The sequence below is a fragment of the Lissotriton helveticus genome, chromosome 6, assembly GCF_964261635.1.
Source record: "Lissotriton helveticus chromosome 6, aLisHel1.1, whole genome shotgun sequence".
Lineage (NCBI taxonomy): Eukaryota > Metazoa > Chordata > Amphibia > Caudata > Salamandridae > Lissotriton > Lissotriton helveticus.
In genome coordinates, this window is record NC_136067.1 from 1,895,739,374 (window position 1) to 1,895,754,127 (window position 14,754).

The 14,754-nt window shown below is 48.4% G+C and overlaps 1 protein-coding gene across 3 annotated transcripts in view; it reads right to left on the reverse strand.

The window, feature by feature from the left end:
* The window catches only part of WDR26 (WD repeat domain 26), a 716,351-nt gene that overhangs the window by 526,613 nt on the left and 174,984 nt on the right, over positions 1 to 14,754 (reverse strand). The window lies entirely within an intron of this gene.

A 14,754-nucleotide genomic window follows, 5' to 3' on the forward strand; every position in this document is an offset into this window, starting at 1 on the left:
CTTTTGTGAGGTGCATTTCTTCTCGACTTATTTGTATATTGTTTACATTTTGCCCTATTTTATCATTTGACTCATTTTCGAGAATGTCTCTGCAAGTTCTTCCGTTATTTCCTGCCGTGATGGTCAGATGAATATTCGATTCCCTCACTTGGTCTGCCTGTATTTTTTGTCTTTGCTCGTGTTCCGTTTTTTTCTGGTTGAGTGGTGGATTTCCCCCATTGTGCCAACTTGATCCTTTTTGGGCCCGAGTTTCACAAACCCTTTCTTGCGTGTTTTCCTGTGTTTTTTGTTGTTCTAAGGCCTCTCTATGATTTGGTTTTAATGTTTCGTTTTTGTCATTGATTTTCTTTAGAATTGACTTTTCCTCATCTGTTGATTTCCCTTCTGTACTTGATGGTATTTTAATCTGATCTGAAGATCTTGTTTGTTCTTCTGCTTCATCTGTATTTTTTTATTTTTTTCCATCCTCTCTGGTAGAGGTGTCTGTGATCTGATTAGTTGGGGCAACTTTTGTCTTTTGTTCGAAAATAGCAAAGAGTTGATTTACCTGCTTACTTTTAATAGCTTTTTTTCTCGCCTTCCTTGCCGTTTCCGTTGTCTTTTGGTTAGGGGTTCTGACATACCCGACGAACTCATTGTATTGTCTGTGTCATTTAGAGTTTTTTCTTCTATGATGTTGATAGTTCTCTTTTGATTTACGATTTTATTGGCCTCTATGTTGAGGTTATCACCTTTGTTGGTTTTCCCACATGTTACTACTAGTATATCTTTCAAGATGTCTGGGAGGGTTGCTAATTTATCTATTATTTCCTTGCAGACACAATTTTGGTATGTTAGTTTCTTTTTCCATTGTTTTTCCTCCTCCTTTTCTTTTATAAGGTATAACGAAATTTTTTCCAGTTTCAAATTTATCCCTGATATGTGGGTTGCAATTAGGTTCATTAAGTCTACCTGCACGTCCAGTTTATTAGATTGAAAATTCAGTGCACTAGTTGCTTGTTGTAGACTTTTTAGGAGCACATCCCCCCAGAGTGTAGATTTTCCTTCAGTTTGTTCTGACCGTACCCCTGTTGTCCTATTTAAACTTTGAGGAAGAAATAGTTATAGGGTGTGCGTCTTTTATTGGATTTTTACCTATGTCAGAGACCTGGCTTTTATTTCCTGGTTGTTTGATTGGGCTTGATGTAAGGATTATTGGGGAGGATATTGGCTTCATTTTCTGTCCAATTACTTTCCTTATACCCATGTTTTCGTGATGTTCTAGTTTACTCAAGTTTGAGACTCAGGTGCGTTAAATCGACTTCCTTGTTGATGTTTTCTTCGAGCATTCTCCGCAATTCTGTTTCTTCGAAAATCGAGAATGATTTTGACCACTCTGTCTTTTGTGCGCTTTTCTGCAGATTTATTTGAGATCCCAAATTGCTCTGCATCATGTGTACTGGATTATTTTCGTTAACCTCATCTGATGTATTGTTTGATGTTAACTTTGTTTCATTGCAGGGTGCGTGAACTTGTGCCGATGTTTTTATCAGCCAGTTTTTTATTGTCGATTTCTCTTTGAAATTAGGACTCGTACATATTTCCGAGTCGTTACTCATCTTGCGTTTTTTGCGTGTTGTAGTCAGACCTGTTGAAAGTTAGGCTGAAACCGTCAACATTATCGGCGCCCTCTTGCTCTTCTCGAACCCTTTCACGCACATAAACCGCCGCCATTTTGAACACCATGGCTTCCCTGCCCTTTGCTGATAGCCAGCGCGTCTCTCTCCCTCTCCTAGCCTCGCAGGCACCCTCCCCCCCCGCATACCGACAACCCCTTCGCCCTCACATGCCTCGGGTCATAAACCCCTCTTCAGCGCAGCTTTGCCTCGGAATCCCATCCTGTTCCCAGCACGACACCTCCCTTCATTCCTTTCATGGTCCCAGGTCCTTTGATACAAACCCCTTTTTCCCTGTGTGCCCGTTTGTCTTCCTCGTTCCCAGGCCACCACCTGACTCTGCGGATACCGTTTATTGCCCCCAGTACAGTAGGAAGCTTCCTCCCATTAAAGGACCCTCGGGTCAATCAAAGCCCCCACCCTACGAGATCCGATCGAACCCCACACATTCCGTGAATCGGCGGAATATCCAGCTGCGCGATGATCATCACCTGTTGTGACCGGGGTGGGGACTTCAACTGTAACTATGTGTGGGAACGGGCCTGAAGGGGAGGTTCCGAGGATGTCTTTCCGTACATCAAAGGATTAACGAGAATGTGTTTCATGCAATAAAGTGATTAACTTATGTATAAGAGGCCAGGCCTCAGAGATGCAGACAGAGCACCTCAGAACGGGACCTGCTGTCTGTTTTGCTGTGTTCTCCTCCGGAGAGAATAAAAACCTTGTTTCCTGCCTTCCAGTCTCCAGCGCCTGCCTCTTCAATAGTTTAACTTCTTTGTGGGTTCAAGAGGCGACACCGCCGGGCAATACTTAAGGATCTTATATTCTGGTTGGTAGCGTCACCCCCGTTTTACAATTGGCGTCCCAAGCGTGGGGCCCATCAGCGACCCGTGGATCCAGTGGGAGAGGTCCTGACGACAGAGTGAACGACTGCAACGATCGGGAACGCGTCTGTCCGATAGACCCTCGCCTGACAGCCGATCATCCGAACTTCACTAGTTCCGAACAGACCTCTCTCGAGTGATCTACGGTCCTGACTGGGAACCATCAGGAGTGCCGCGAGGATAACGGAGAAGAGAGGACGATCGGGCGCTGGATTCGGAAGACAAGAAACTGTCCATGCGGTCCGGGTAAGGTCGTGTAATCACGACAAGTTGCGAAATGATTGCTTGATTGCTTGATTGTTTAAAAAATACTAGTATTGCTCTTTTTATTTATTTGGAGATTCACTGTCTGCAAACGGAGAAACAACGGGCTCTCTCTTTGCAAGCAGTGGAGGATAGGTAGGGCAGCAGCCGTGCTTATTTTTTCTCCCCCACTCAATAATTACTTGAAACTGAACTGTTGTTCGCAAAACTATTGTTTTCTGGAGATTCTCTGTCTGCAAACAGGGAAGAGACCACCCTTTTTGCAGATAGTGAAAAGGGTAGGTAACGCAGATCTTTGCGGGCCTACTCATTCTCCCCATTGAATATTTATTGGTCTTTTTGTTATTTTGATCCATGAGGTATTCACTGCCTGCAAACAACGTAGAATAGAAATATTCTGTCCAGTCTTTGCACCTAGTGATAAGATAGGCAGTGCTGACTTTTTAGTCCCTCGTTACGAGCCGTCATGTCTGTCTTCTCCCCACTGATTAGTAGCCTGTTTAGCCCGGACCGCTTATTAGAGATGGACCATCCAGCCCCGCTGGAAGGCACCCCTAATAAGGACATGTTCATGAAGCATGGATTGACCGCTATAGCCTATAGTAAACTATGGCATAAATATACGAAAAAGGGTCAAGAAAGTCAGTGGCCCCTGATAGGATCCTTCGATGATGATAAAATAAAAACGCTAGAAACTGCCCTGGGTAAAAACAAGACAACACCCACTATGCTTGACAGTTTCGGCATGTGGCGAAAAGAAACTGAACAACGTAAAAAGAAAACTGAGAGTAGGTTGGAAAAAGAGCTGCGAAAAACAGCCCACCTAGCTGCCCAGAAACTAGAAAAAGAGATAAAGGAAAGAGAGAAAGCTAAACAGAAACTAGAAATGGAAACACCAAGCCAGTGTCCGGTTAGAACTCCCTCCATGCTCTACCCTGATTTACCCTCGAAACAACGAGCCAACGAGGATCTGCTGTTAGGTCCTCCTATCATCTACATGCCCCCTCCATATGCCCCTTCCCAACCCTTAGCGCAGCACGCGCCACCCCCAGGTACAAACGAAGGTACCGCCACAGCTTCGGCCCCAATGGCCTCTGTGCCAGCCGAACCCCTTGTATTAAAAACCGCATCAACAACAACGCTAGACGACCATGAGACTCGAGGGGCTGGCCCTGCAAGAACAAGCACACTAAGCAAAGATGAGCGAGCGGGGATCGACAAAATAGCAAGGACACTGGTAGAAAGGAAGGATGATGAAGAGTACATCACAGATATGTTCAGCTCGTATACAGGGAGTCACAGACGACATTTTACCGTACGACTGTGTTATCATGTCTTGAATGCATACGAGGACCGATATCGAGACAACGGTCCCGGGAGCCTAACGACTCTGTACCGGAAGGTCGATATCGGGGATGAGGGCGAGTGTGATGTGTCGGACCTCCTTACGCGTACGCTTGAGGTTTTCCGCCACCTCACTGAACGAGAGCCGGGAGCTAAATCCGCGACCTCCGTAGTGACCAAACCACCAACCGAGCAATCTAACACCATGATGCCGATACGAGAGGCTGCCCCTTACTGGGTTCCTCCCCGAGGTACAGGGACTCACGATGATGCAAACAACCAAGATGCGAAGGGAAGGGTAGTGTACAACTGGGTCTACCAGCCATGGGACCGGCAAGAGATACTGACATTCCGAAAATCTCTACCCGACCTACGTAAAAACCCCACTGCCTTCTACACTGAATTGGGTACAGCCCTGGGCTCAACGATTATGACCCTGGCTGACATCGACTTGTTCTTCGGGTTATGTCTACCAGCTGATGTGTGGAAGCAAATCCGGAAAGTCGACCACCTTGAGCTGTTTGGACAAACCTGGTCACAACTCAATGACCTGGATAAACAACGGGGACCAGGACAAAAGCCTTTGAAATCCATTCTAGACCTTCCAGTTAAATCGTAGAGAAATTAAAAACCCTGATCCCAGAAAAGAAAGTGGACTGGTCGATAGTAACAGCCTGTCGCCAGAAACCCCAGGAGGATGTATCAGAATACTTCTCCCGGTTTGAAACGGTGTTCTCCGATTACAGCGGCCAGGACATGACCACTGCAACCGGACACCATCTGTTTGTCCAGAATTATGTTAAGGGCCTGTCATCGGAGATCTCCCAGAAACTACAGGCCAGCGAGAGTAGTTGGGCAGCCTCCAAACCTACAGCGATTCTCCAAATGGCCCAATATTATGAACATCAGAAAAATGAAAACGATAGGGCAACAGAGAAAAAGAAGAAGGACTTGAAAGAGAGGGTGATGATTGCCAAACTACAAGGGGTGACTATAGGACGAGACCAATACCGGGGAAACTACCAGACGAACGTCCCCAAGACTACATTTCCCCAAGACCGCACTCTGACTTCCTACAGTGGGCGCACAGACCTTAGAGAGAACCAGTGCGCTTTCTGCAAAGGGACTGGCCATTGGAAATCCCAGTGCCCAGTTCTTCTGGAAATGATCAGAAACAAAGACCCCAGGGACGTAGCAAACGGACCGAGACCTAAGGGACAACAGCGAGGGCCCCCAAATGACGCGACTAACGACAGATCAGGCAGACCAAATACGTTCGATCGACCCAGGCAGAACCAATATCAACAATCTGACTATGAAGACACCCACAACTTCGCATAGGACAGCCAAGGGCAAGGGAGGGATCCAGTCGAGCTCTATGTTGACCAGCAGGGCCCTTACGTCACTGCTAAGGTCCTGGGTACCAAGTCACCATTTCTGGTAGACACTGGCGCAACACGTAGTGCGTTATCTAAACGACTGATTCCAAGGGCACCCTTGTCTGGCTCACTCATAACATCGACAGGTTTCGATGGAACGCCCTCCACCAACCCTTTGTCTGCCCCGATTCTCTTTGACGTAGAAAACAACACCACCGACACCACGTTCTTGCTCTCCTCCAATAGCCCTGACGCCATTATGGGACTTGACTTACTGAAACACTTCCGAGCGACGATCAGGTGTTCTCAAGATGGAGTTCGAGTGTTTCTTTACGACAACCCCGTTCTGCTTGGACATTGCTCTCCCCGACACATGTTTTCCATCACCGACGTTGACGCATCCCTGCTTGACACTCTGCCTCCGTATCTGTGGGCCAAAGCGGATTCGGACGTAGGGCGTATGTTAATTGACCCAGTACACATTACTGTCCGACCAGACGTAACACTCCCAAAACTCCCCCAATATCGGATATCGCCAGAGGGCGAGAAGGCATTGGTAATGATTATCCAGGCACTGATAGACGCAGGAGTGGTAGAGGAAGTGGTTAGCAACATTTGCAACAGCCCTATCTTGCCCATTATCAAGAAGCAGGGAGAGGGAGATGAGAAAGCATACCGCTTTATCATCGACCTCCGAGAGATCAACAAAGTGGTGGTGCCCCAGTACCCTGTGGTCTCAGACATCACCACCATCCTGACCTTGATTCCATCCACTGCCACCACCTTTACCGTCATCGACCTCAAGAACGCATTCTTCTCCATCCCCATCCACCCAGACAGCCGATATCTCTTCGGCTTTACCCTAAAAGCCCGCTCATATAGGTTTTGCCGAGCGCCTCAAGGCTACACGGAAAGCCCTAGCATCTACAGCCAGGCCCTCAAAAGACAACTAGACCAAGTCCAGTTACCCGACGGAGTGGTGTTGGTACAATATGTCGATGACATCCTTTTGGCAGCCGACACCACCCCTCTAGCGGTTACCGCCACCATTCAACTCTTGCACTTCCTTGCGGAAAATGGCCACAAGGTCTCCAAGAAGAAGTTGCAATTCTGCCTACCCCAGGTCACTTACCTAGGCCACCTTTTGTCCAAAGATGGAAGAAAACTCACTCCTGATCGAATCCAAACCATTCTAGATACCCCTGTCCCTAAGACCCAGAAGCAGGTTCGCTCCCTATTAGGCCTCACCTCCTTCTGCCGACAATGGTTACCAAACTTCAGCCTCGTTGTAAAACTACTGCTTTCTCTGCTAAACAAAGACGTCCCTTTCCCACTCCCGTGGACCCCTGAGTGTCAAACTTCCTTCACGGAACTGCGAGATGCCCTTTGCTCAGCCCCTGTCCTAGGTACCCCTGATTACAAAAAGCCCTTCTCCCTTTACACTCACGAAAGGGAGGGGTGCGCTTTATCTGTCCTGACCCAGGCCATCGGCCCTAAGCAACGACCGTGCGCTTACTTCTCTGCCACTCTTGACCCTGTCGCCAGAGCCTTGCCTGCCTTCGAGCTGTAGCTGCTGCTGCAATCTCTATCCGACAGAGTGAGGGGATTGTACTCTCGAATTCCCTCACGGTACTGGTACCCCATGCAGTCGACACCCTCCTGAACCAAACCAAGACGCAACATCTGACGAGTGCACGACTGACTGGATACGAACTGACCTTGCTTGCCCCCCATATCACCCTGAAAAGATGCACCACACTGAACCCGGCAACTCTGTTACCCTTGCCAGAGAACGATCCCAATGTGCACCCCGTGCATGACTGCGTGACTCTTACGGACGAACAGACCAGGAGTAGGGTCGATCTCAGAGACACGGCTTTCCCTGACCCCGACGGGGAGCTGTGGGTGGACGGTTCTTGCATCAAACTCTCCGATGGTACCACTTCCGCTGCCTATGCAGTCACCACGGCTCGAACCGTAGTAGAAACAGCCCGCATCACCCAGCGATCTGCCCAGGCAGCGGAACTGATTGTTTTGACACGAGCCTGCATCCTGGCAACAGGAACCACAGCGAACATTTACACCGACAGCCAGTATGCCTTCGGGGTGGTTCACCATTTTGGGCTCCTTTGGAGGGAAAGGGGATTCTTGACCTCACACGGCACACCCATTTTGCACGGGGATCTAGTCTCCGCCTTAATCGAAGCTGTCCTCCTCCCCAACAAGCTTGCCGTCATCAAATGCCAGGCACACAAGAAGGTGACAGACATTATTGGACAGGGAAATGCACTAGCCGACATCACCGCCCGAACGACAGCTGAAAATAGGACGACAACACATATGTACGTGACCAGATCACAAGCGGAAAAATGGACTGACGTTGGAGACACTATCAGGGACATTCAAACGGCTAGCACACAACACGAGTTGACTGAATGGACACGGGTGGGATTGAAAGACGATGAAGGCTGCTGGCGGACAAAAGACACGAACAAATGGTTGCTACCTGATTCATACTTGATTCCCATATTGACCATGGCACACTCCCCTGCCCACATAGGATCAGCCCCCATGATCGAACTTGTCTCCAGGGTTTGGCACAATGATAAGATCCCAGATTCCGCCAAACGCCTGGTCCAACAATGTTTAATATGCCTGCAACACAACCCCGGGAAAGGAACTGTAGTACCCCGGGGGGGATTTGGGGTCCCAAACCACCCATTTGAAGTCCTGCAGATGGACTACATCCAGCTAGACAGATGCCAAGGCCTGAAATACGTACTTGTTGTGGTGTGCGCATTTAGCAAGTGGGTGGAAGCATATCCAACCCGTGACAACACCGCTATGGCCACTGCAAAGGTTCTGTTAAAAGAGTTTTTCCCCCGTTATGGCCTCTGTCGTGTTTTATGGAGTGATAATGGCCCCCACTTCATAGCCAAAGTTATACAGCTCATCCTAAATGGGTTGGGTATTAAACAGAAATTCCACGCAGTCTTCCACCCCCAATCTGCTGGACTTGTCGAACGACACAATGCCACACTAAAGCTTAAACTGGCCAAAATAGTGGCTACCACGGGCCTGAAATGGCCAGACGCCCTCCCACTGGCATTGCTATCAATGCGCTCTACCCCCACCCGACATCACTTAACTCCTTATGAAGTTGTCTTCGGTCGACCCATGAGCGTCTGGTCTGCCCCGAAACCAACTTCCATTCATGACGTTCCGGACGTCCTAATGTCTGATTATCTGTATAAATTGACTGAAACTCTGTCTGTCATTCATCAGCAGGTGCAGCAGGCCATCCCCGATGCTTCTAGGGGTCCGGGTCACGCCATCCAGCCGGGGGACTTCGTGCTGATCCGAAATTTTCAGCGATCAAAGAGTTTGGAACCCCGGTGGACGGGCCCCTGGCAAGTGCTGATCACCACTCGGACCGCACTTCGAGTGGAGGGGAAGAAGCACTGGCTGCACGCCCATCACTGCAAAAAGGTCTCCCCAGCCCTGGCCACGACAGACACCGTCAACACCCAAGAAGAGCTCCTGAACCAGGACCGACCATCGTTGAATTGCTATCCTGACACAGACACTTGAACTTTCAAAACATCCTGACCCCACTGTACCATCTCGAGAAGGGTATTTCCTGCGTCGAAAGGAGGGAGCTTCGGCTAAGTAGGCCACGGACTAGGTTAAAGGATCTCAGAACGGTGACCCAAACTACCAAGGGTTACCTGGAGAGAAGCTAAACTAAGTCTGTGGTCCTGCCCACTACCGAGCACCTTGAAAACGAAGATGATGGAAGCGCCAGATAAGAAGATGATGGAAGGGCCAAATAAGAAGCCGACGGGGACAGCAGGAAATACCCACTACAGAAATCCGAGAACAGACAGACTTCATCGCTCAAAGACAATTGCATTCTTCATCACAATCCTCTTCTGTTTTCTCCTCATGACCACGCTCTGGATTATGGAAGAACATGCGCCTGCTCACGAAACATTCCTAACCACTGCTCAACCTACCACCATGAAGGAACATTATCTGATTTCGCGCTCTCCTCAACTAAGAGAGAGGCGAAGGGAGTTTTGGAACAACTCTTTCGTGCAGCTACTTCACCAGCACAATCTTGCCACCAACACCACCAACTGCTGGATCTGTGGGTTGCTACCCCATGCCACTGGACATTCAATACCATTCATCCCTTCACCCTTCTCTGTCCACGGCTCCTGCCTTGCTTGGCTGATCCTCCTGCAAGAGAGCTATAAGGACAATGCCACCTCCAGCAGAACTGCAGCACATTCTTCTCACGGGGTCGGGCGAAACAAGACAAAGACACACTTCTGCCCGCTGACCCCCAGCGACTCAATCCACATGGACATCCCTGAAAAAGAACGAATTGAAATGCAGGTGTTCAACAATCCAACCAGACCCACCTTCTCCTATCTGCGGAAACGAACGGCTGCCACTCTGACTGTGGCCCTATCGGTCATCAACGTCACAGGCCACATGTGTGTAGAAGGACTTGGGACGCAGCTGGTGGGCCTCAGCGCTTGCCGCTTTACCAGAACTTTGGATTCCACGGACCCACCTTCCTTTGTGTCGTCCCCAAACATGTATTTCGTCTGCGGCACAAAAGCCTACACCTGGCTCCCCAAAGGCTGGGGGGGCACTTGTTTCATCTCCTTTGTCCTTCCCCCGACTTATGTGGCACCAGCGAATCACCATAGACAAAAACGAGCCAAAGACATTGAGCAAGCCGACTCAACGGGAGCGCAGTTCCTCGATGCTATGAAAGGACTCGTCCCCCTCTGGGGCCCGATGGCAAACAGCCGTGCCATCCGACATCTGACTCAGGCAGTTGAGACAACCATGAACATCACAGCTGGTATCTTTGCTAACACTGCTGAGCTCCAAGCGGTCCGTGTGGTGGCTCTTCAGAACCGCCTTTTTCTAGATGTGGTTCTGGCGGACCGTGGAGGAGCATGCCGCATTATTGGGTCCAGCTGTTGTACATACATACCGGACAACTCACCCTCAGTGTACAAAGCCATCGAACATCTTCACAGACTCTCTTCAGAAGTCCGCCAAGAACAAGAAGAATGGTCACTCGGTGGTTGGTTCTGGGACACCGTTAAGAACTGGGGCTGGAGACTGCTCACCATTATCCTGGTTCCTGTAGTTGTAATATGTGGTTTATGCTTAGGAATTCAATGTCTGCCACCTCTGTGTTCTTTATGTGCAAGTTGTATTTTCCCCAAAACTGTGGACTTTGGAAACGAACACATGAGAGCGTTGTATGATGTCGAGGTTAGGAATTTGATGAAAATTGACATTGAGTAAGCAAGTTGGCTAGATATGTTGAAAAGGGAGGACTGTTGAAAGTTAGGCTGAAACCGTCAACATTATCGGCGCCCTCTTGCTCTTCTCGAACCCTTTCACGCACATAAACCGCCGCCATTTTGAACACCATGGCTTCCCTGCCCTTTGCTGATAGCCAGCGCGTCTCTCTCCCTCTCCTAGCCTCGCAGGCACCCCCCCCCCGCATACCGACAACCCCCTCGCCCTCACATGCCTCGGGTCATAAACCCCTCTTCAGCGCAGCTTTGCCTCGGAATCCCATCCTGTTCCCAGCACGACACCTCCCTTCATTCCTTTCATGGTCCCAGGTCCTTTGATACAAACCCCTTTTTCCCTGTGTGCCCGTTTGTCTTCCTCGTTCCCAGGCCACCACCTGACTCTGCGGATACCGTTTATTGCCCCCAGTACAGTAGGAAGCTTCCTCCCATTAAAGGACCCTCGGGTCAATCAAAGCCCCCACCCTACGAGATCCGATCGAACCCCACACATTCCGTGAATCGGCGGAATATCCAGCTGCGCGATGATCATCACCTGTTGTGACCGGGGTGGGGACTTCAACTGTAACTATGTGTGGGAACGGGCCTGAAGGGGAGGTTCCGAGGATGTCTTTCCGTACATCAAAGGATTAACGAGAATGTGTTTCATGCAATAAAGTGATTAACTTATGTATAAGAGGCCAGGCCTCAGAGATGCAGACAGAGCACCTCAGAACGGGACCTGCTGTCTGTTTTGCTGTGTTCTCCTCCGGAGAGAATAAAAACCTTGTTTCCTGCCTTCCAGTCTCCAGCGCCTGCCTCTTCAATAGTTTAACTTCTTTGTGGGTTCAAGAGGCGACACCGCCGGGCAATACTTAAGGATCTTATATTCTGGTTGGTAGCGTCACCCCCGTTTTACAGACCAGTTGGTTTTTTTTGGCTTTTTTGAGGCTTCGCGCCGTTACTGTTATTTAGTGTTATTCCCCCTCGCTCTTTTAAAAACTGAAAATTGTACATCACTTTGTCACCTCCAAATTTGAAAGGTTCCACTGTGGGGGTATGAGCCTGGTCTAAATGTTCATTCCCGGTTGGCTCTTCTGGATTGTTTTTATTCCCTTGTTCTTTTTTCCCTTTAACTGCCAACCTTCTTTTTGCTTTCTGTATTCGAGGTTGTCGAATTTTTCCTGACCGCATCTTCAAAACTTCAATTACCGGAAAAGAATTTCCTTCCTACTCCTATCCTGCGTTGTCTTTCCAAGAGCTTCCCTGGCCCGTCTGCCACTTAAGCGACAGCTGCCGTCTAGGGAGAGCACTTTAGAAATATGATCCGGGATTGGATGGATGGTTGTGTGGATTGCTTTATTGGCGAGAACGATAGGAGTATAGCTCTGAGTTACTAAAAATTAGACTCAGTTTTGAATGGATAATTCAGCTCTCTCAGCACCCCTTTATGTCGTAATATGTCTTTACTGTCCATAAAAAAGTGTGTTTCTCATAGGTACTGCTCTCCAGCTCGTTTGCTCTTGCTCTGCACAGAACTAGGTCGACTGGGCTAGTACCGAACAAAAACCAGGCGAATGCCGATAATTTCTACTGCCCCAAAAGTTCCCGGCTGTTCCTTTGCTACTCCTTACAGGTTCGTCGCCACTCCTTATGGCCTCATCTGCCTCTTATGCCGGCCCTCGCTTTACCCAGCTCTCAAATTTCTCAGAAGATTTTCTCCGGTTTAAGTCTTTACTGTTTCGCAAAACCCGCGTGGCTCATCCAACTCCAACTCCTTCCAACTCCTTCAGCCACTTCCTGCTCCAGTTCGTGACCAGAACCTTGGGGGGAGCCTAGGGGATGCTTTTGCATTAGCTTTTTATTTGCTTCACTAATATAGCTCTAGTCCTCTAGCCCTCTGTTCCCGCTCTGTCAAAAGTCCTCTTTTCTAGCTCGTGGGCTCAGCGGGTTCAGAGAGCTCAGAGGACACAGAGGGCTTCCCGGTGCCCAAACTCCTCTGCCATTCCTCTGTCCAAATTCCTCTGCCACCCCTCTGTCTTAGACCGCTTAACTGCTTTAAAATGTCTTAAATTGTCATTAGGTTTGTTTAAAATTGCTGACGCAGCTGACTCTTGCTACCCCTCCACGGCAGCTCAACAGCTCACGCTACTTGCCTCGGCTCTTGGCTCGGCTTTCAAAGTCTCCTCTGCTGACTGCTGACAGCTGCCGCCGGACGCTTTGCTGTTTGGCGGTGTGGTGCAGTTCTGTTTGTTGATTCTGCGGGTGTTTTCCGCGGGGCACTACGGCCTGCAAGCGGCTTGTAAACGGATCACACTTGGCTCGTACTCAGCCACGGCATCCAACCACGATTTTTCGGGAAAAACGCTACTCCCGCTGCCGCCACCACCGCCGCTGCTTCTCGGCTCTCTGCACTCTGCACTCTGCACTCTGCGAAACTCTCTGATACTGCTCTCTGGCGCCACCTGTAAAGAAACACTATGGTTTCTTCAGCATGGGGATACTAAGCATTCTAAATTAAATACTGGGAATGCTAACCTTGAGACCCTAGATGGTCGAATTTGTGAAAGCTACAAGACAATCACACTTGGAAATAGTAACTTCTGCTGGGTGGAGAAAACTTGGCATTAGCAGCATAGTGGAAAATGCAGAGCTATCCGTAAATGTCACCTAGATATAGTGGTAAGAATGAAAATTAAACAATTAAAATCAAGGTAAAAATAAAAAGTGAAACCTTATCTAAAACATACTAAGAACTCAAATTGTAAAGCAGCAATTGAATTGAAGAACACTAAATGAACAAAAAGAGCAAAAATTGCTATCATGGACATTAGTTCATTGAAGTAATGAGACAAATGGTCCTGATAGACTGAAGCTGAGATAATGTGAACCCAAGATGTGAGGAGAGTGCCGGACAAATCCGAAGATAAAGAAGAAAATATGAAAGTATATGCAAACATTTTAAGACGCACATCACCTTTTCAATAAAAGAAAACTTCTTGAAAGTAGGGGGAAAGTAGATTCAGGAAACTGACACATAAAAGAAAAATATAGCATCCTAGGCAGCACAGTACCGCTCTTTACACGCAATACTACTTCCCGAGGAGCAAAAAACAAAAAAAAATAAGCACTTGGACAGGGGCGGCATTAGGCACGTGCAAGCTGTGCACCTGCACAGGGCCATCAAACCCCAGGGGCCACCACGCCAATATATTTCCTTAATATAATAATCCTCTGAGGATGGATACATATTTGCGTGGCGGCCCCTGGCAGGGAATTGGCGGCCTCCAGCTCTGTTCCACTTCCAAACACCCTAACCCCCCCCTCCCTCCCCCTCTTCACTGGCCTCTGCGCTCCGCCCGGACCCCCTCTTCCGGGGCCCCCTACCTACGCTCCCTGCCCAGGACCGCCATGAGCCTGTCACAAACTCACTTGTAAGAAGGGTATGCAAGAAAAACCTTCACGGCAAGAACAAAAATGTTTCTAGCAAAGTATTTGGAAATTAGCAGATATACACTACAGGAGAAATTATCGTAATTTCTTTATGTTTTTAATTGAGCTACTCAGACAAGCTAAATATTGAATGTCACACTGAGAATTTTTCATCCTTTGTACAATAATATGCAGAGGACTGCAAGACAGATTAAATTAGTCATTATTAAAATAAGGAAAGTTACTGCCGTCACAGTTTATGGCCACTGTAATGATCAATGTAGTGCACAAGTATGGCGTAACTGCAGATTATACATACATTTCATCAATTTACATCCCCCAGTTCTACAGCCACAGTGATATTGGCATATATAGAGTACATACAGTTAAGACTGAGAAGAGGCATTACAGTCAGCAACTAAAGTTGCATTTTGCATCGTCTGACGCAGCAATGGAAAAGCAGAAAATA